The sequence below is a fragment of the Elgaria multicarinata genome, chromosome 4, assembly GCF_023053635.1.
Source record: "Elgaria multicarinata webbii isolate HBS135686 ecotype San Diego chromosome 4, rElgMul1.1.pri, whole genome shotgun sequence".
Lineage (NCBI taxonomy): Eukaryota > Metazoa > Chordata > Lepidosauria > Squamata > Anguidae > Elgaria > Elgaria multicarinata.
This window is the reverse complement of record NC_086174.1, coordinates 140,928,233-140,950,104: the sequence shown is the minus strand read 5'-3', so window position 1 is coordinate 140,950,104 and position 21,872 is coordinate 140,928,233.

Below are 21,872 nucleotides of genomic sequence, written 5' to 3'. Positions count from 1 at the left end.
GAAGTGGCATTGTTTCAAAGTTGGCAGATATACAATAGTTTCATTATATGACTTCTTAGGTGGGGTGGTGGACATAAAAGAGCAAAGGAGAATCACAGTTGGGAAGAATTGCTCTTGCTAGACATTTGCTAATCTATATCGATAACAGACATTTTGAAGATGCAGCTCACTGCACTAGTAATCTTCTGCCATGTAGTACAATGGCACATTGTGGTAGCATCTCTCAGGAGCAGGGCAACATTCTGCAGACATAGAGCATGGCCAGTATTATGGACACTCTGGGGTTCACCAGACGCGTGTTTTATCACACACTCGCTACTGTGCACTCATGGTTTTTCGCACGCCCTTTAGCCATCCGCCTCCCGCGTGCCTCCCACTCCTCCTTGCCTTTTTCCATCACAAAATGGACCCTTTTAATCCAACTTTTTGGGAGGGGAAACAGAATGTGCTACCATTTCCTGCTGTGTGCAGGAAAAGTGGTGTGATAAAAACGTCCCCTGAATGGGCCGTGTGGTCTTTGTTTACTTCCTCTTTCTACTCCGGGAAGAAAGAGGGACTAATGTGGGACAGGAGCAGGGGTGGAGAGCCGACAGTAGGGAACCGTGATTCCCTCCCCCATCTGATGATGATCTTTGATGATCTTTGTGATAGGATACTAATGTGGTGAGTTATTTCCCTGTCCCCCCCCCCCCGCATCTTACCCTCTATTCCTTGATTTTAGAGATGGACAAATCCCATCAGCTCTGGTCCAGGACAATCTGGGCCCAAAATATTAAACTGTGAGATGTAGTGGAACCAGTGTGGTGTAATAGACAGAGTGTCTGGCTAGGACTAGAGAGACTTGTGTTCAAATCCCTATTTTTCCATGAAGTTCACTGGATGACATTTGACACCCTCTCTCTCTCTCTCTCTCTCTCTCTTTCTCTCTCTCCACCTCACAGGGTTATCATAGGAAGGGGCCATCTAAGCCAGTAGTTTTCAACCTTTAATCCATGACTGCCCACCATGTGTGCAACATGATCATTGAATGTCCCACAACCAGAGCATCGAGCGACTCTCCTAAATAGGGTGAGCTGAGGTGCAGGGGCTAAGGGTGAAGGGGGATCCTCAAACATGGGGTGGAGACAACATCCAAGAGCAAGAGCTCTGCCCTCTAGCAGAAGGACACTGTGAGATACAAGCCTCGGACATAAAACTAGCACTACACACAAGGCAACTTCATTCATTATATACGCGTAAGATACACAGATCTCAGGCATACATGTTAGGGTTATTTGAGCTGACTTGGCACTTTTTGGAGAACATATTTCTCCTTTGCTTTGTGCCTATCACAGTGACCCCTTTGTTATTTTCTTTCTAAAAGCTCATCACACACACCTAATCTCATTGCAAATGGACGGAGTATATTTTTGTTGATTTTTGCCCCAAGCAGGGAGGGTGTATTCCTGTTTGATTCCTCTTTGCTGTATGCCATTTTTAAGAGTCTGGAGGAGACATCTAGGATCTTGGATTTTATCCAGCTGAGGTAAGCAGTAGAAGGCAAGAGCATCATCACACAGGGGGAAATCGCATTCCTTACCGTTGCTTCTCTGCCCGCGCGTTTGTCCCTCATTGCTTCCTCTTTCGAAAGAGGAAGTAAACAACATGCACGTGGCCCATTCAGTGGCTGTTTGATCACGCTGCTTCTCCTGCACACAGCAGGAGATAGCGGCAAGTTCCATCTCAAAAATAATTCAGATTTACCAGGGTCTTTTTTTTTTTTTTGGTCATGCAAAGAAAGCTAGAAGGGGCGTTAGGCGCACAGGACCCAGACAACGACGTGAATCGGATCCGCGAAAAACTGTGAGTGCCTAGTGTGCAATAAAACTCTGGCCTGATGATGAAACAAGTCTCTGCTCTTAGAAACCATTGCAAGTGGGAAGAAGGAGGCTTCGAACTAATAGAACAGGCAAACTCCAGCGAATGTCCCTCTTAGTGCTCCCTTTTTCCCTCCCCTCTTTCTCCAAGGCAATTTGTCAAGTGGGCAGCAAGTAATTCCTCATCAAGTGAGTTGCTGTGAGAAAACAAAGGTGTTTATCAGTCCTTTCTTCTACAGCTCCCCAAACTGTTTACATTGACTAGCCTTTGTGTGGTTCTCTCCAAAAGGCAAGCTATCAGGAAACACCAGCTACCGTCTGTCATCAGTGCTCCATTGACAGTGGACTATTGAACCCTCCAGCCAGAAATGGTAAATTGTCAAACAGCCTCAACCTGAGACAGTGAGCTAAAAGGAGCCAGGTGGCAGATGACAATGTTTTCTTCTGTGCCTGTGCTTTGTGATAACATACCTCTGAGCCTGTGTCAGTTCCCTTCCAGGCAGCCAAACTATTCTTAGCCCCTCATGCTAACTCAGTGCCTATGACGGATCTCAGCTAATCTTGAGATAGGTCATATCTTCAGGGGCAAGAGGACCAGCTGAATAACACTACTTAGGTAGAAGGCAATTGAACTGTGAGATTGCAGAGTACTGAGAGTGCGATTAATTGGTTGACGGGATCCTGATATCCTGAAGAAGATGCTATTTAACATGTGCTTGCATGTGTTGGAAGGTGCTGTGCACAAGGGTCACACAGCCAAACGCTAACCATCAAGGTCACACAGAGCTAGGGGTGTATGAAAATTCTGTTTCGGGTGTGAAATCTCAATGGATTTTTCCAATTCACCCCTGGCAGATTTCATTCCCATTTCTCCTGCTGGCATTGGCTTGATTTGTAGCAAGTCAATCCAATCTGCTTCATTTTGTTTTTAATGGTGGCAAATTGTGTCTTTTTTTGTTGTGGGGAACATGGGTGGGAGGGTGCTGTTGCACCATGTCCTGCCTTGTTGGTCCCTGGCCGATGGCTGGTTGGCCACTGTGTGAACAGAGGGCTGGACTAGAGGGACCCTTGGTCTGATCCAGCATCAGGGCACTTCTTATGTTCTTAATAATTTGTGCAAATGGGGTCATAATTTTTAAAATACTTTTTATTGGCAATCTTGCGCAAGTGTGCACAATCGCAAATCCGCCTGTCTACTGTGTCACTATGTAGACATGCAGAGGCATATTCCCTTCTTGTAAATAACCTTGTCAGTTTCATGCTCACCACACACTACTTCATTTAGCCAAGCAGAGCCATTTTCTGTACTTGTCAAAGAACTCGTCAATTTGATCCTCTGCATTGGCACTCCCGCACCCCCTTCGCTCCAAGAAGTATTCAAAGGGTTTACTCTCCCCCGTGATCAACAGGAGTGTGCTTCCAATTTTTATAAAGACATATGAATACAACATTACATCAGGGGAATGCTTTCCAAACCCCCGATTTTGCTACACCAGCTTACACTTTTGTACAATTCATTGATCACTTGTAAGATGCATAATGCCTTGTTAACTAAATCAGTGGCATTCTTCATTTCAGCACCAGGATGGTAACAATCCAGACATGTGCTCAGTGGGAGAAGGGGGTTAAATATGGTTTTTCACCTATTTGGGGTAAGGGTTAGGTTTGCCATGTAATTGAAATGGGTTGAAAGTAGTAATAATAATACTGAGTGTTATAAATCCTTTTGGTGCTCTCTTCTCAATCCTCCCAGAGTGCAGGACACAGAATAATGGGCTCAAGTTAAAGAAAGCCAGATTCCAGCTGGACATCAGGAAAAAATTCCTGACTGTTAGAGCAGTACGACAATGGAATCAGTTACCTAGGGAGGTTGTGGGCTCTCCCACACTAGAGACATTCAGGAGGCAGCTGGACAACCATCTGTCAGGGATGCTTTAGGGTGGATTCCTGGATTGAGCAGGGGGTTGGACTCGATGGCCTTGTAGGCCTCTTCCAACTCTGCTTTTCTATGATTCTTTGATTCTATGAAAGATTGCAATCCTGTACCCAAGAGCACTCCAGCAAAGGAGATCGTTACCTTGTCGTAGTGCTGGAGCTTGAGCACTTCAAGGATGCCATGAGCTAAACCGTGAAGGGACACCCAAGACGGGAAGGTCATGGTAGAGAGGTCAGACTAAATACGATCCCTGGGGAAGGTAATGGCAACCCACCCCAGTATTCTTGCCATGAAAACTAAATGGATCAGTACAACCAGAGATATGTCGGTATACCATCGGAAGATGGGACCCCCAGGTCGGAAGATGGTCAAAATGCTACTGGGGAGGAACAGAGGATAAGTTCAACTAGCCCCAGACGTGATGACGCAGCTAGCTCAAAGCTGAAAGGACGGCTAGCGGCCGACGGTGCTGGTGGTGAACGACGAATCCGATGTTCTAAAGGTCAACACACCATAGGAACCTGGAATGTAAGATCTATGAGCCAGGGCAAATTGGACGTGGTTATTGGCGAGATGTCAAGATTAAATATAGATATATTGGGTGTCAGTGAATTGAAATGGACCGGAATGGGCCACTTCACATCAGATCAGCACCAGATCTACTACTGTGGATAAGAGGATCACAGAAGAAATGGAGTAGCCTTCATAATTAATAATAAAGTGGCTAAAGCAGTGCTTGGATACAACCCAAAAAACGATAGAATGATCTCAATTCGAATTCAGGGTAAGCCATTTAACATCACAGTGATTCAAATATATGCCCCAACCACAGATGCTGAAGAAGCAGAAGTAGATCCGTTCTATGAGGATCTGTTTAAAATATTGCAAGATGATGCTGTCAAGGTGATGCATGCCATATGCCAGCAAATTTGGAAAACACAAGAATGGCCATCAGACTGGAAAAAATCAACTTATATCCCCATACCAAAAAAGGGAAACACTAAAGAATGTTCAAACTATCGTACAGTGGCACTTATTTCACATGCCAGCAAGGTAATGCTCAAGATCCTGCAAGGTAGACTCCAGCAATTCATGGAGCGAGAATTGCCAGATGTACAAGCTGGGTTTAGAAAAGGCAGAGGAACTAGAGACCAAATTGCCAATATCCGCTGGATAATGGAGAAAGCCAGGGAGTTCCAGAAAAACATCTATTTCTGTTTTATTGACTATTCTAAAGCCTTTGACTGTGTGGATCATAACAAACTGTGGCAAGTCCTTGGTGGTATGGAGATACCAAGTCACCTTGTCTGCCTCCTGAGGAATCTGTATAACGAACAAGTAGCAACGGTAAGAACAGACCACGGAACAACGGACTGGTTTAAGATTGGGAAAGGAGTACGGCAGGGTTGTATACTCTCACCTTATCTATTCAACTTGTATGCAGAACACATCATGCGACGTGCTGGGCTTGACGAATCCAAGGCTGGAGTTAAAATTGCAGGAAGAAACATTAACAATCTCAGATATGCAGATGACACCACTTTGATGGCTGAAAGCGAGGAGGAGCTGAGGAGCCTTATGACAAAGGTGAAAGAAGAAAGTGCAAAAGCCGGGTTGCAGTTAAACCTCAAAAAAACCAAGATTATGGCAACCAGCTTGATTGATAATTGGCAAATAGAGGGAGAAAACGTGGAGGCAGTGACAGACTTTGTATTTCTGGGCGCAAAGATTACTGCAGAAGCTGACTGCAGCCAGGAAATCAGAAGACGTTTACTTCTTGGGAGGAGAGCAATGACAAATCTTGATAAAATAGTTAAGAGCAGAGACACCACACTGGCAACAAAGGTCCGCATAGTTAAAGCAATGGTATTCCCCATAGTAACCTATGGCTGCGAGAGCTGGACCATAAGGAAAGCTGAGCGAAGGAAGATAGATGCTTTTGAACTGTGGTGTTGGAGGAAAATACTGCAAGAAGATCAAACCAGTCCATACTCCAGGAAATAAAGCCAGACTGCTCACTTGAGGGACTGGTATTAAAGGCAAAACTGAAGTAATTTGGCCACATAATGAGAAGACAGGATACCCTGGAAAAGAGGCTGATGCTAGGGAAAGTGGAAGGCAAAAGGAAGAGGGGCCGACCAAGGGCAAGATGGATGGATGATATTCTGGAGGTGACAGACCTGACTTTGGGGAAGCTGGAGGTGGCGACAGCCGACAGAAAGCTCTGGCGTGGGCTGGTCCATGAAGTCACGAAGAGTCGGAAACGACTGAACGAATAAACAACAACAACACCCAAGAGCAAGTCCCATTGAACTCAACAGGGCTTATTTCTGAGTAGACATATACAGGACAGCACTGAAAGAAAATGATGATGACTGCCTATTATTAGCCGTATGCATAAAGGCTTCCAAGTAGTACCAAGCATAAAGGTAGGAATATCAAACTTAGAACATGCAGCAGCACTCACACATTCAGGCTTGCCAGTGGATAAACTTGCCTTGCAAATCAGTCCAAACATCTTTGGGTCCAAACATCTGGAGGACACCAGGTTGAGGAAGGCTGGGCTAGTGTATCTATGCACCTTCACAGAGCAGTACGACAATGGAATCAGTTTCCTAGGGAGGTGGTAGGCTCTCCCACACTAGAGGCCTTCAAGAGGCAGCTGGACAAGCATCTGTCAGGGATGCTTGAGGGTGGATTCCTGCATTGAGCAGGGGGTTGGACTCGATGGCCTTGTAGGCCCCTTCCTACTCTACTATTCTATGATTCTATGATTCTATGAAAGAATGTTCTGCATTATAGCTTTTATTACTTCCTTTTCCTTTCCTTATTCACAATCACATCCACGTTCCATCCACACATGAAAAGGACCAGTGTGGTTGAAGACTTGCTTGCATAGTGACCGTGGGGATACATTTGCATTGCAGAGAACTGTGGAAACATTACAGACTAATTAGCACTGCATTTGGCCCCATCAGCAATAGGAAAAGTTAGGGGAGCAATGGAGGCTAAAGGACTAGGTGCATGTGAACAGTGGCATTGAGATCGGTATTGGATGGGACTGTGACTCCATGCTAGAGCACCTGCTTTGTACACAGAAGATCCCAGGTTCAATCCCCGGCATCTCCAGGTACGGCTATGAAAGAACCCTGCTTGAAGCCTAAAGAGTCAGTGGCCCCATTCAGACAACACGCTAAACCATGCTGCTTAACTACAAAATGGTGTTGTGGTTCAGCGTGTTGTCTGAATGGGCCCAGTGTCAATAATATTGCGCTAGATCAGGGATAGGCAAACTTTTGGGTCTGTTGGCACATTTAGCAATTTGAGAAAGTGTCCTGAGTGCCACCACAAGATGGCTGCCACGGGAGGCATAGCAAAGAACGTGTAACCTGCCCAAAAGACTGAATAGAAGGCAGAGGTGGGGATCGGAGTCCCAACACACTTGTATTTGGGGTGGGGGGAAGTGGGAGAGATAGGGCACCTTGGCAGAGGCCAAGAAAATTGTCCAAGGAAGCATTGGTGCCCACAGGCACCATGTTGTCTACCACTGGGCTACACAGACCAATGGTATGAATCAGTATAAGACAGCTTCCTATATTTGTATGGATGTACATACAGGTCCAGTACCCCATAAACTTCAGAAGCCTCATCTTCAGAGGTGCCTCCTCCAGGTGCCTCCAGGAAAGAGCGCCTTCGCAGTTGTACTAACCTGATTAAGGAATGCTCTCCCCAAAGAGGCCTGCCTGGTGCCCGTATGCTTGTCTTCACCTGGTGCCAAAAAGAGATTTCTCTTCTCCCAGGCATTTTAGGTTTTAGAGTTTTAATTGAGGCTTTGGGATGGGGAAAGTGGTCTATAAATGTTTCAAATAGAAGAGGAAAAGAAAACCTTGCCGACATATCCTCAATATATTGGGAATTGGCAAAGGATGCAGCCTTTAAGCTTCTGTTTAACATGCTGCCATTCCATTCCTGCTCTTTTAGCTGTTAGCCATGTGCATTTGAACATGGTGTGCTTATTTTAACAAGAAATCCACATCACAAGGAGATTTGGCATAGACATTTTTACATGTACAGAAACAGGTGGCTTTTTTTTTTTTTGAACAGCCATTCAAGAGGAGCCTTAAAGTAAATGAAGTTCAGAAATATTCAAATTGGCCAAAGGTGATGAAGCTTTGGTGGGGGGAATCGCTCTGAGATAGATTGATGTAATAAACACTCATCCAAGGAAAAAGGAGCAGTTCCTGGAAAACCTCTGGGCACAGAATAGGAAAAATAGGGGGTTTCCCAAATTGTTCCTCTAAGCATCAATATCTGCTTGAACTACCCTCTCCCCAAATTTCTCTACTACATACTTTTTTTTCTTCCCTTATTCTTGGGTGCCACTCCTCTAAATTAACTGAAGCCTTAGCTAGACCTAAGGTTTATCCCGGGATTGTCCCGGGGTCATCCCTGTTCATGTAAATGACACACAGGATATCCCAGGAGCAGGCAGGGGCGATCCCGGGATAAACCTTAGGTCTAGCTAAGGCCTGTGCCTGAGGACTAATCATCAATACCGGTTCAAGATTAGTTTTTTCAAAGATATAGTAAGCAGTGTATATATAGGTTAAATATACATGTATAATACAGCAAAGTATGCAATCATATGAAAATCCCTCATGGCCACAGGATAATCTTTTTTTAAAAAAAAATCATTCTATTCGTTTCACAGCTTCATTTAATAAAAACAAACATTACATTTGTTTTACTATTACAGAACCATTAAATGATTTCAGGGTAAAAGCAAAAACAACCCAAATTCTAAGTTATGAATAGAGCACACCACTGATATATAACATACAACTGTTCCCATTAAAACCCTCACTACATGGGACCTTTCTACACCCCAGGATTATCCCAGGAAAATGGAGGGGTCATCCCTGCCTGCTCCCGGGATCCCGTGTGTGTCATTTGGATGCACAGGGATGATCCTGGGACGATCCCGGGGGGCGGGGGAAGGTAGGTGGAGAAACGGCCATGGTGTTCTTTTGATATGCTGTGAATTTGATCAAAGTAAACGTTTCCCATCCTTTTATCACTCATTCTTTCAGTGTTGTTCTTGTCCTTAGCAAATATTAATCTTCTAGCAGCTATGATATATAATAAGTGCTATCATTTTAAAATACTTCAATAAACTAGGGAGGTGGTGGGCTCTCCCACACTAGAGGCATTCAAGAGGCAGCTGGACAGCTGTCTGTCAGGGATGCTTTAAGGTGGTTTCCTGCACTGACCAGGGGGTTGGACTTGATGGCCTTATAGGCCTCTTCCAACTCTGCGATTTTATGATTCTATGAAACTGATTCAAGGGACTTAATGGTAATAGCACATCCAACATCTCATTAATTGCAAATCATTTTCCAAAAGGGTTTTCCTCTGGTACATATCTACTACTTTAGAAAGAAATTGCCTTTAACATATGCATATTACCAACACCTTCCACTATTCATTTCATAACTTGTATACCATTTCCATGCCTAAGTTGCCATTGCCTCACCATCTTAAAGCAATTTCCTCTGATATTTAATCCTTCTGAGAAATGAGAACCATTAGAAAACAAATTTCTAAACAGCATCAAATACTTCTTAGTGTAGGTCTTTACTCGTATTTAATCATGTATGATTTATACCACTCTGTATAATAGCCTCCCGAGATCAGCCTTCCCCAACCTGGTGCCATCCAGATGTATTGGATCGCAAGTCCCATAATTCCCATGCTGGCTGCTCTAGCTTAATTTCAATGCTAGAAGATCATGGCTCAGCCTTATGTAAGCACCATTTCTTGCAGCTGACTTCATGACTAGACTCTTGACTTGGTAATCCTTGGGAAGGCAACTCAAAGTCTATGAGTTCTTCAAGGAGCAGGGAAGCGTGTAATTAACAGGATCACTTAGTGACGTCAGGAAAGTTGTGAAAATGCACACCATCAAAACTAGCAAAGCAGGCCTGTCACTGCCATTCTTCTAATTGCCTATACGTCTGTAGGATTAAAATCTGCCACCCTTGCCCGTTATAGATAATAATTTTCATACATTCAGGACCAGACTCCCTGCACCTGTCTCCAGGTGACCCTCTAAAAAATGACACGCAAGTAAGTACATGCAAAGGTTGGTTATTAGCTAAGATGCTTTAGCTTGTAGCTCATTTAGGAAATAGCAGCTCCCTGGCACCATGTACCCACATGTCCCTTTTTATCAGCGTCAACATCATTGCTGATGGTTGTGTGTTTTAAAAGGTGAGCGATGCTAATTTCATCCTAGCTTTTGAAGCCCTGTACGATACTATTTTTGACAATCCTGAAAAGTTGCTGGGCCTTTTGAACAAGGCCAGTGGTTGGGACAAAAGTAATTTCATCCAGAGCTGACACTAGCCTCTGCTGAAATTGTTAACATTTGGACTGGGATTATCTTTTTTGGGTAATGGCAACTAGCTTGCCATGGAGGCTACGTCATCCCACAGCTGTAGTTCTCATCCTTCTGCCATTAACATTCCTCTCTACCACCAGGTGTGCCTATGTTTCATCCCTGTGACTGGATGACTGCAGCACAGGGGTCAAAGAGGCAATATGTGAGGGCATGTTCCTGTTAGGGTGGAGCACTTCTAACTAATTAGCCAGAAGGTCTAATTATACCCTTAGTCGTACCAACTCAACTCCTAGTCTCAAATATTTTCTACCATCTAACTCATCAAACACCACTCATCCCATGATTATGCCACAGTCAGGCACTGTCTTACTCCGGGCCTCTGTTGATGGATCAGACTTCATAGTTTTCTCAGCTGATAAGGCTCTCAAGAGTAGCAGATTGAAGAAACCAGATCTCACAGTTATTCGGGAGTTTCCAAATTAGGTTGGCCAAGGCCATTTCTACACCTGCCTTTTTCCCCAGGAGCGTCCCTGGATCATTCCTGTGCATCCAAATGACACACAGAGGATCCCGGGAGCAGGCAGGAACGATCCCTCCATTTTCCTGGGATAACCCTACGTGTCCTCTTTTACAGAGGACATCCAACTGAAGGGCTGCCAGAAGATTGTCCTCTATTTTGAAGGTGTCCCCTGTTTGAAGGGCTATTCAATTCCATGCCAAGTCAAGTTTAAAGATAAAGCACCCATCAGAAGGAAGAGCTGGGCCTTGAAGTTGCTCATCAACAGCTCCTAGACAGCAGACTGAGCATGGTACACTGGTCATAGGCCTAATCTACACCAAGCAGGATATTGTATTATGAAAGGGGGATATAAAAGGCAGGAGCCACACTACCGCTTTATGGCAGTATTCGTGTTGGGACCCATTGACCTTAGCTAGACCTACCTCGTAGTCCGCGACGGAGGAGGGAAGACCTCACATTGTGATTAATGCGAGATCCCTCCTCCATTTACACGAGGCACGACGACCTCAGGAGGAGTGCCCGCCATTTTTTTTAAAGAGGAAGGCGCGCACCAATACTTGTGCGCTAAAGGTAAGGTGTTTTTTTAATTTTAATTACTTTTCCCGCTCCCCCCACCCCACCTCCGATGGGTGCAGTGTTCCTGGCTCTGCGTGAGGAATTGCACGGAGCTGGGTGAAACTGCAGCAATGGGCCACACGTTCCGCAGGCTCAGGCTCAGCCCGGGACCGCGGAAAAAGTGGGCCCAAAAGGGAGGGCGAGATCCTGGGGCAAGGGAGGGATGATCCCTCCCTGATCCCGGGATCCCCCGTGCATCATGTGGATGCACAGGGACAATCCTGGGGTTTGCCCCTGGATTTCGCCCAGTCTAGCTAAGGCCATTTACACATCCCCCTTTCATAGTGCTATATCCTGCTCGGTGTGGCTCCTGCCTTTTATATACTGCTTTCATAGTGCAATATCCTGCATGGTGTAGATTAGGCCGTAGTCAGATGTATTGTATTTTTATTTCAATAATAATAGTGATTTCTAAATTTGCATCTATACATATAAAGTCGTATGGACAAATGTTATGCAAATATGTACCCTTTTGGGGGATAATGCATGTCCTCTTCTTTGGCAATTCGCAATTGGCTGTCCTAAACCAAACTCAGGCTGTAGCTAGACCTAAGGTTTATCCCAGGATCATCCCGGGTTCATCCCTGCCTGAGCACTGGATGCCCTGTGTGGCACTTAGATGAACAGGTTTGACCCCAGGGCAATCCTGGGATAAACCATAGGTCTAGCTATGGCCTCAGTGTCCAAAGATGACCCAATTGTTGCCTATGTATGTTTTGGGGGGAGACAGCTCTTCCCAAACTCTCTGCGTGCCTGGGACAAGCCCCCTCCCCATTATGATTATGAGGTTCTTGGACCCACTTGAAGAATGAAGACAACCCCACAGGAAACTCAAGAGTTCATAAGACAGCTCTGTCACCCTACAGCCCAAACTCCCAACTCCAGAGAATCTACACAGTCAAGGCAATCCCAGGCTGCCCTATTTCCGGTGAGACAGCAGAGCTGATGTAGCCTCATTGGCTATGCTAGTACATGAGGGCTCAGTTTAGTTCTGCTCAGTGCAACAATGTCTTGGATGCCTCAGCTCCTGGTAATGAAAAGTAGGGAAATCAAGTGATGCACCGATACGTGTGAACCAGCCCTACTACCTTGCAGTTCATTGAGAACATTTCTGTCTGCCTAGTGCTGCCTTCCCCAACCTAGTGCCCTCCAGATGATTTGACTTCAACTCCCATCAGCCTCAGCCAGCATAGCCAATCATCAGGAATCCTGGGGTTTTTGGAGGACACCAAGGCCGTAGCTAGACCTAAGGTTTATCCCTGGATCGTCCAGGGGTCAGACCTGTTCATCTAGGTGACACACAGGGGATCCAGTGCTCAGGCAGGGGCGAACCCTGGATGATCCCAAGATAAACCTTAGGTCTAGCTGTGGCCCAAGTTGAGGAAGTCTGGGCTAGTGTATCTATGCACCTTCACAGAGCAGTATGACAATGGAACCAATGACCTAGGGAGTTTGTGGGCTCTCCCACACTAGAGGCCTTCAAGAGGCAGCTGGACAACCCTCTGTCAGGGATGCTTTAGGGTGGATTCCTGCATTGAGCAAGGGGTTGGATTTGATGGCCTTATAGGCTCCTTCCAACTCTATGATTCTATTATACTAATCTGCCTTTATCAACAGCCATGGTGGACCAGTCTTTGGCTGAAGTATATTTCTGATCTTCCAGGCTTGACCGGGGTGGGGGTACGCTCTGTCCTTCAGCATCTCCATGAGCTCTGTTTATTCAAACCATGTGCTTCATAGACCAGGGTTGTGGGGGTGAGCAGGGCTGGCAGTATCATCTCGGAATTCTTCACCTCATTGCTCTGGGGCCTCGGCTCCCCTTCTGTCAAAACAAGGGTGACAATGGGCCCTTTGTCTGCATTATATGCCTAGACGGCAAAGTCTTTGGGGCAGGCACTGTTTGTACAGTATATAGCACAAGAGCCCTTTTATCTCTGAGGCGACTGTAATAATCATAAAAACAGATTCAGAATGTAATCTGTCAATGCTAGATGTCTAGAGCATGATACACAAGTAAGAAATGTAAGTCGTGTGTCCTGATCAGGTTGGCTCGAGTTCAGAATTCCTGATGTTCTAACTGGGGAAGAGAGATGTTGGGGGCGCTTTCATAATCTCTGTGATATTTCTACAATTGGCCTGTAGTTTTTACTTGTATTTAAAGAAGGTTCCAGGCTTCCTTCTTAAGAATTGCAAACCCTTTTTCTGTCCCATTTCAGCTATTGATCGCCAGTGGTGTAGCAGTAAATTTTGAAGTGCAGGCATGCATCATGACAATCCCTGAAGCCATGCCCCCACGGAAAGGCCAAGAAGGCAAGCAAATTCTACCAGTTCTAGCAGTTTTCACCTCCACCAGGAACAGGCCTTTTGTAAAGCTCATGGCTAAACTATCCCTGCTGTCCACCTTTGCTGGGTTCAGACATTATGACAACTCATGCTGAGTGAAGGTAATTATGCTAATTAGGCAGTTCACGACCTGCAAACGCAGGGAAGGAAAATAAGCCACCTTGGCTTCCTCCCGTTATAATGTGAATCTGGTCCCTGTGTGACATGGTGCTCCCCAGATCTTAAGAAGGGATGACGAGAATTTCATTTTGATCTGTTTTTGACCAGAACTTTTCCCTGTTCAGGCAAAGTTTGCATATTCCTGACCTTGCTATCGCGTTTGCGAAATGACATTTGTTAGAAAAATGTGCATTGTAAAAATGCACATGGGGGAAAACATGATTTTTTGCGTTTTAGTCAATGGGAGGAAAGTGCACATTTGGGTGCATGCTCTAAACATGTGCCCCCAGGTGTGCACTTTCCCCAGAATAACAACCAAAAACTCACAAGGATGCTCAAAGTGGAACCCGGAGAACTTTGATGAACTCAAGACTCCCTGATTCTGCCATACCAAGTCTAAACACGCCCTATCAGAAAACCGAGTGAATATATCACTTTCCCAGTGTCAACACCCGCACCTATAAACCTACTTTATCATCTGCCTTGTTCTAAATGGTTGTTTAGACTAGTTCCCCCTGTTGTTCAACTCTTATACTCCCCACTGGCTCATGTACACTTTCTCTGCCCCATCTCCAGGATGAGGTAAGTAGACCCACAGAAGTTGGGGACTCACAACCCCAGCAATTCCGATGGGGTTGGTCTGTCTGTTTGTTAAAAATGTCACAGCCTGCTCTTCAACCCAAAGGCTTACAACTTAAAACAGCAAAAATAAAATGTATCATTAAAAAAAAAAAGACATAAAATAATTGTAGTAGTAAACAATTTAATGGGCAGAATCAGCATAAAAACAGTACAGGTGAAGAGTACTGCACACTTGAACACAGTGACATAGAACCTAAGGCCCAAGGATGAAATCTGACTCTCCTGGGATTCCAGTCCAGCCCTCCGGGGTTCTCCACATGGCCACACCCCTTCTCCTGGCCACACCCCCTTTCTGACAACCACCAACTGTGTGGTGGTTTCCCAGTTTTTGTGCAGCTTCCGCCCCCCATTTTAAATGTTAAATAAATGCTAAATAAGAGTCAGTAAGAGCTTTAAGCTACAATATGCTGGTACTTTTGGCCCCACCCCTTTGCCCCGCCCTTTTGCCTTCAGCCCCGCCCACCTCTGGAATGTGGCCCCCGAGAACTTCTCCAAAATGGAATTCAGCCCTCAGGCTGGAAGCGATTCTGCACCTCTGCTCTAAACAGATCTGTAAGTTCTGTTTAGAGAAGTTATTAGAGTAGTCAGTGCCAAGGGAAGGTGTTCAAGGCTGTAGACGATGCTTTCATGGCTCAATTGCTCTGCTACATTCACGGAATTTCACAGAGGCTGTAGACTTGTCTTCCACCTGTAACCCTCTTGTGGTTGCCCATCACACATCCCATCTTTTCTCTTGGTGCAGAAAATCCATTAGGGGGGACCAGCTGCATAATGCTTTCTCATTGGCAGTGTTAGGAGCCCTCGCATCTGGAAGCACTCCCAAAGTCAGGGCACCACAACTGAAAAAGCCCGGTCACTGGTCTCCACCTGCCTTGCTTCAGAAGACTGAGGTACATGGAAAAGAGCTTCTGGTGACAATCTAAATACTGGGGCAGTTCCATGCAGGAGGAGGCAGTCCTTCAAATATCCAAGTCCTGCTCCATTTAGGGCTTGAAAAACAAGAACCAGCATTTTGAATGGTATTCAAATAGGCCACCAACCAGTGCAGTTCTTTCAAAACAAGCAAGATGTGCTTCATTCAAATGAAGTTTCCAAGGAGTCTTCAAAGGTAGCTCCATGTGTACCACATTGCGGTAGTCTAAATGAGATGCTACCAGAGCATGAATAATTGCAGCCAGGCTGCAACCCTTACTTTGGGAAACTTCAGTCTTTTCATGAGCCAATTAATTAGCAGCTATGTAAACTACCTCACCATCCTTGTGTCCTACCCTTCCCTCTAGAAGGTCCCACTTCTTCATGGAGCCCCACACACTCTCACCTCAGTTTGAGGAAACATTGCAATATAGGCAATTTAAATTAGGAAAGTGGCGTGACTTGTTTTTCCAACCACATGAAGAATCGGATTTTCCAGGTCTTATTTTGTAGCGGGAAAAATAACAGAAGTAGCTGGAGACGTGCAGGAGGATTGCTGCGTCATCAAAACAACCCACAAAGATCCATGAGTGGCCAGTCATAAGCGTGCTATAAAATGCTTGTCTAGCATGCCTGGAAAATAACTCTGTGCGACAGAAAGCAAGTAATACATGCCCGTTTCTGGCTTATCTCCATTATATAAGAAAAAGAGGCTACAAGCTCTGGTGCTAAGAAATGTAAAAAGAAATTTCTTTATTTTTATCCGAAATATAAAAATATAAAAATGTTCAAAAAAACTTTCAACCAAACTTGTACAACGCTCAACTATTCGGACCCGGAGATCCTTCGTCAGGAGCTGTACAACGAAATAAATTACTTTTTGAAGTAATTATACATTTTAAACCTTTTGGATATTTTTTACAAAACCACAGTTTTAAATTTATAATTACTTCTTAGCACCAGAGCTTGTAGCCTCTTTTTCTTATAGCCTTTTCGTGGTGTTTTTCCCCTCAACCAACTTATCTCCATCATATGTCAGTGCAGGCCTGTACTGTCATGAAGGAGATGGAAGATGGTGGTCAGGGTCAACCCTGCCCCACCCCCCATCCATGCTTTGGATCACATGGGATTATTCTGCAAAGTCACATATTTTCCTGCTTCTTTGGAAGAACAACAGCGAATGCTCTTAAAACCCACTGCTTTGGGGAGGGTTTTTGTGTGTGCACAATTTAATCTTGAACACATCCAAGAATAGACATTTGCACTCTTCCCCCACCCATTTTTATCCCCCCCCCCCCACAAGTCAGTATCAGCTCCAGGATATCTTAACACAGTCCTTTTCTTGAGTTAGATACCTGACAAAGGATAAAAAGAAATCTTAAGTACCACGTCCGGACATTTAGGAGTTAAAACTTGGACTTGGCTGAAAATCGGTACTGCTGAAAGTTTCCTTTTATTTGCTCTTCCATTACAGGATTCTACAAAGACATATATCAACAGAAACAAGCCATTTTAGTACATTCACAGGCTGAATATCCATCAGTGACTGTGAACTAGGCCAACATGTCTCAGGACTGACAAGATGATGTTACCGTAGTGCTGAAGCGGGGCAGTGGGGAGGGGAGGGAAGGAACAAAGCAGAGCGCTGAGCTTAGACATAACAATGGAGGCTTATTCTCTTTCATTACACTTGAGTCCAAAGGCCTGTAAGGCAAAGAACTTTTGCTATTCTGCTAGCAGATATGTTGTTGTTTTGTCTTGGCCATCTACTGCATTTTATGCACACAATAGACGTACTGCCTCCTTGCATCCGTCAGTTACCAGCTGAGTCCTCAAAGTCCTACATTGGCAACAAACTCTCTTGAATCAAATGGGCTCGTGCTGCAGAAGGCTTTGAGGATTGAAGCTTTACTGCCTAAACCAAACAAATTACTCCATCTAATTCAACTGACCCCATTTACAGGTTTCCTACTCCCACGCACGCACGCACGCACCACCACCGCACTCACACCAGTCCCATGTCCACCCACTCTTGGATGAGACCGATTATCTGGATCCATTTCACTCGGGTTTCAGGCCTGATTTTGGTACGGAAACAGCCTTGGTCGCCCTGTATGATGACCTATGTCAGGAGAAAGACAGAGGGGGTGTGACTTTGTTGATTCTCCTTGATCTCTCGGCGGCTTTCGATACCATTGACCTTGGTATCCTTGTGGGACGACTGTCCGAGTTAGGAGTGGGAGGTACTGCATTGCAGTGGTTCCGCTCCTACTTGACGGGTCGGCTCCAGAAGGTGGTGCTTAGGAGACATTGCTGAACCCCGTGGATTCTCCAGTATGGGGTTCTGCAGGGGTCAGTCTTGTCCCCCATGCTGTTCAACATCTACATGAAACCGTTGAGTGCGGTCATCTGGAGTTTTGGAGTGCGTTGTCATCAGTATGCTGATGACCCACAGCTCTATTTCTCCTTTTCATCTTCATCAGGTGAGGCTGTGGATGTGCTGAGCCAGTGCCTGGCCGTGACAATGGACTGGATGAGGGCTAATAAACTGAAGCTCAAGCCAGACAAGACTGAGATGCTGTTAGTGGGTGGTTCTGCTGACCAGATAGAGGGTGTTCAACCTGTTCTGGATAAGGTTGCACTTCCCTTGAAGGAGAATGTTCGTAGCTTGGGGGTAAGGGTCAATCCCACCTTTCCAGTGCTTTGGTTCCAATCCAATTTACACACACACACACACACACCCCGAATAGGTGCAATTAACTATTTTTTAAAAAAAAAACCATAGGATTTATTTATTTATTTAACAATATTTTTGAATCGCTAATATTAAAGTCATTTCTAAGCGATGTAGGGAGAACAAAGTTGCCTTCCTGGGAACACCTGTTGGAAACATTACATTTTTAGTAGGCATGGAAACCAGAATTGCCTAACCTGTGGTGGTGGGCTGTTCTAGAGAGTGGGTGTTATGACACTAAAGGCCCTATTCTTAGTCATGATGGACCAAACCATTGAAATCTTGGGTACCACGAAGAAATCTGCTGCTTCGAGAGATGGGCAAACTCCCAGCTGCCTTGTATTGGGTTGGTTTAGAAAATAAGGGCCTTCCTAGACGAGGCCTTAGCGCGCCTTCTGACCCGATTTCCCTGCTGTGCGTCCAGATGACGCACAGGGGAATCCGGAGGCAAGCCGCGCTGAGGCCTCCTCCAACGCGCCATAAGCGAATGCGCTTATGGCGCGCCTTTTCCCCAGCTCCGGCCTCAGGCCGGGGCTGGGGGAAGTGTGGAGACTTCCGCGGCTTTTCGCAGCTCCTCGCTTACTCGCGAGGAGCCGCGAAAAACCACGGACCTGGCACAGTGCTCATAGAAGCGCTGTGCCCATCGGCGGGGGGGGGGGGAAAGAGAGGGGAGGGGCAAGGATGGCAGGGTGGGAGGCACGGGGGGAGGGGGGAGATCGCGCCACGCGCCGCCCGAGCAAGCAGGTGAGCGGCGCTTGCCCGGGCAATGCCGCCCCATGCCAGGCATTGCCCAGGCAAGTGCCACTCGCCTGCTTGCTCGGGCGGCGCGCGGCGCGATCTCACCCGCCCTCACCCCGTGCCACCCACCCTGCCATCCTTTGCCCCTTCCCCCCCCCCGTAAAAATAACCAAAAAAAACCCCTTACCTTCTCCGACGTCTTCGGGCCACACCCGGCCCCTTTAACAAACAAACAAAAATGGCGGACGCCGCAGGGACTCGACGTCCCTGCGCGTCGTGCGTGTGGAAGCATGGGGGAGGCACGCTAACGTTAGCACGCCTCGGCCCCGCCTCCCTGCCGGCGTAAGCCGGCAGGTCTAATAAGGCCCTAAGATTAATTACTTCCAAAAAAAGATCTTGTTTCACCCAAACAGAACAGCACACTCTAACCTTCTTCCTCCCTTCCTGCCATATAAGGCTCAAATTTATATATAGGGCTGTTTTGGCACTCTTGATGTTGACCAAAGCAAATTCCTCTCGCATTATGTCATTTCAAGTGATTCATCAATATCAGGTTTGAACCACCTGATCGGCACCTTGCCAGCTGAGCCACCTTGTCTGCCAACACACACCTGTATTCAGCTTTGTTGTGTTTATCATAAAAAGATTGGGCACCTGGATTCTTCAAAACAAAGCAGAATTAAACTTGTAATTAGCAACCTTTCTTCAGAAAGGCAGGTTACTGCACATTCCTCCTTAAAGCCACTTCCCTGTTAACAAGTGGAGATAATCTGTGATAGGAAAAGGTAGTTGAACTACCCAGAATATATTTCCAAATCAACTGTGTATTTCAAACATAATGTGCCTGACAGTACTAAGAAGAAAAATAAGCCATAAGTAAAAAACTGAGATTTCTGAACAGAAATGCCAGGATTAGATATATTTAAAGCCCATGAAAATACGTTATAGTCCTTTGTGCCCTACAAAGAGTGGTTACGTCACATGTTAGAGAAATAGGAATCAATTGCCTTTACATTCTGTATTCCTTCAATATGAGCAATATCATGTGTTCGGTATAGCCTGGAGTAGGACGTTTTCCTTTCCAGTTGAAAGTAGTAATCGATTAACAAAGTTCTTAAGAGTGTGTGTGTGTGTGTAGGAAACAAAGGTGGGGGGGGAGGAGGAATGAGAAATCACAAGCACAATGCCAAAATTACACCAGCTGAATCCCTTTAAGATCCAGGGTAAAGGAGGACAAGGCTCCTGTATCTTTAATGGTTGTATTGAAAAGTGAATCACAACAGTTAAAGCTGCAGGAGCCCTGCCCTCTTTTGTATCTGGTCAGGAGGGCAGGGCTCCTGCAAATTTAACTGTTGCGATGAAGAGGGAATTTCAAGAGGCAGCTGGACAACCATCTGTCAGGGATGCTTTAGGGTGGATTCCTGCATTGAGCATGGGGTTGGACTCGATGGCCTTATAGGCCCCTTCCAACTCTATGATTATATTATTCTATGACTCTCTCCCACCCCATTCTGTTCACAGGTCTAAGTTCAGTGGGACTTACTCTCAGGTCAGTGTCCACAGCATTGCAGCTTTAAAGTAGAATGAACATCAGGTCCCTTTAAGGCCTAGCCTTCCAACCTTACATTTCTGCTTCTAAAGAGCCAATTGGCACGAAAGGCCGTAGAATTAGCCTTTTCCATGTACATAACATCTCTTAAGAGTCTTTTGTGTCACCACCTGATTAGATCTCTGGCATTGTTGCTCTTATGCTGGCAACAAGAAAAGCATTTCAGCAAGCCTACGGTCCTGGGGAAAAGCTTCAACACAGGACTGAAGTAGATGTGAGGTCCTCTGGCTGAGGGGAAAGGATGACAGAGGCAAGGTTGTCATATTGCATAACAACCTTTCCTTTCTGCAAATGATCTCATATTTCTGAAGGCAAAGATCTCTGAATTCGTGATCACTGATGCCTGTCTGAAAAGAAAGAGAAGAGAAAACTGGAAGGCCTGTGATCAGAGGTTTAGTTTACCAAGTTCTATGGGTAGGTGGGTGTTTTGTAAGTTGCATAGATTTGTGATGGCTGACGCTACATTGATTTTTATTTTTTGTCTGCATTTTAAACAACCTCTTCAAATCCCTGGCCACAATACAGAGCTCAATTAGGCATGTCTGAGGGCTTCTCTGCACCCAACAAGTTTTTGAACAGCAGCCCTTCTTCCAGTGTCACATTTACAAACTGCTTAGAAGTCTTTGCAAGTCATCACACACACACACACACACACACACACACACACACACACACACACGTTACTCCCCTGGCCTTCGGGACCCCTCGATGTTTGCCTGGGTGTCATAACCTGCTGTTCTCGGTGTTTGGTTATTTCCAAAGTTCTTTGTAGGCAAGAGCCCCGGTCAGCAGATGTATCCCTTAACTCCACCGCATGCCTCTTCAATTTAGCCTTTTCTGTCTATGGACAAAGCTGTCGTCTTCAGTTACAGGTTGTCTGTTGGCAAGTTCCAGCGTGCTGTGTGGACTTGGGGGGATTCCACACGTCGTACTGAGGCCGCTTCCATGCAGCCCCAGTGCGACCCCAAAGCGATCGTGTAACTTGCCTGGCGAAGAGACGAGGAAGAGGCGTCCTTGCCACCGCCGGTGGGTCTCTTCCTCGTCTCTTCACCAGGCAAGTTACACGATCGCTTTGGGGTCGCACTGGGGCCGCATGGAAGCGGCCTCAGTACGACATGTGGAATCCCCCCTGGCCTCTGCTTCCTTCTGGTGCTTCACACATCGTACATTCGCTTTCATCTCTTGAAGTGCCGTGGTATGTTCAAAGTGCCTTGCAGATGCCACTAGCTGATATCATCTCTGCGAGGATGTGTTATAGAGAGTCTGATTAGTAAAGGACATGACTGTTTTCTTCACTGGTCTTTGGCATGTCAACAGTTGGCCGGCATGTCATTCTCTCAAGTGCCTGCAGAAGTTCACTTGTGCACCATTCCATGTGACCACTTTGGACTCAGTTCAGTGGCGATTC